Here is a 1,680-nt window from a genome sequence, read left to right as displayed (position 1 = left end):
TATGTACCATAGTTTGTTTATCCATTCATCTGTTGATGGGCATCTAGGTTGTTTCCATCTTTTTGCTATTGTGAACAATGCTGGCATGAACATAGGTATGCATATGTCTATTGGAGTGACAACTCTTATTTCTCTAGGATATATTCCTAGGAGTGGGACTGCTGAATCGTATGTTATTTCTATTTCTAGCTTTGTAAGGAAGCAGCATATCATTTTCCAAAATAGTTGTATCATTTTGCATTCCCACCAGCAGTGCATAAGAGTTCTGATCTCCCTGCAGCCCCTGCAACATTTGTTATTTCCAGTGTTTTTGATTCGTGACAGTAATGCCGGGGTGAGATAGTATCTCATTGTGGTTTTAATTTTCATTTCTCTAATGGCTAGTGATCGCTAGCATTTCCTCATGTGTCTGTTGGGCATTTGAATGTTTTCTTTCGTAAAGTGTCTGTTCATTTCCTTTGCCTATTTTTTTAATGGGATTATTTGTCTTTTTGTTTTCGAAGTGTTGGATTTTCTTGTAGATTATGGAGATTAAACCTTTGTCTGGCTTGTATTGCCCAAAATTTTTTTCCCAGCCTGTAGGTTTTCTTTTTACTCTTTTGGTGAAGTCTTTTGAAGAGCATAGGTGTTTGATTTTTAGAAGATCCCAGTTATCTAGCTTATCTTCTGGGGTTTGTGTGTTGTTGTTTATGGTTTGTATCCTGTTAATGCTGTGTATTAGGGCCTGTAGCATTGGTCCTATTTCTTCTTCTATGAACTTTGTAGTTTTTGGCTTTATATTTAGGTCTTCGATCCATTTTGATTTAGTTTTGGTATATGGTGTGAGATATGGGTCCTGTTTGATTTTATTACAGATGGATATCCAGTTTACCAGCACCATTTGTTAAAAAGAGTTTCCTTTCCCCATTTGATGGACTTTGGGCCCTTGTCGAAGATCAGGTGACTGTAGGTGGATGGATTTACATCTGGGTTCTCAATTCTGTTCCATGTCCAAAGTATCTGTCATTGTACTAGTACCAGGCTGTTTTGACTACCGTAGCTGTATAGTAGGTTCTGAGGTCAGGTATTGTGAGTCCTCCAACTTTATTCTTCTTCTTCAATAGTGCTTTACTTATTCGGGGCTTCTTCCCTTTCCGTATAAAGTTCATGATTAATTTTTCCATCTCTCTGAAGAATGCTGTTGGTATTTGGATCGGGATTGCATAGTATTTGTAAATCGCTTTGGGTAGAATTGTCATTTTGACTATGTTGAGTCTACCTATCCATGAGCATGGTATGTTTTTCTATTTATGTAGATCCCTTTGGGTTTCTTGCAGTAGTGTTTTGTAGTTTTCCTTGTATAGGTCTTTTACATCCCTGGTTAGATTTATTCCTAAGTATTTTATTTTTTTGGGGGCTATTATATATGGTATTGTTTTCCTAATTTCCTTTTCATCCTTCTCTTTATTGGTGAATAAGAATCTAACTGATTTTTCTATGTTTATCTTATATCCTGCTACCCTGCTGAATCTTTCTATTAGTTCCAGTAGATTTCTCGTGGAGTCTTTAGGGTCTTCTATGTATAGTATCCTATCATCCGCAAACAGGAACAGTTTAACTTCTTCATTACCAATTTGGATGACCTTTATTTCTTTTTCTTGCCTTATTGCTCTAGCTAGAACTTCCAGCACAATGTTAAAT

Source organism: Trichechus manatus, unplaced genomic scaffold, assembly GCF_000243295.1.
Source record: "Trichechus manatus latirostris isolate Lorelei unplaced genomic scaffold, TriManLat1.0 scaffold00077, whole genome shotgun sequence".
NCBI lineage: Eukaryota > Metazoa > Chordata > Mammalia > Sirenia > Trichechidae > Trichechus > Trichechus manatus.
This window is presented reverse-complemented; position numbering follows the sequence as displayed.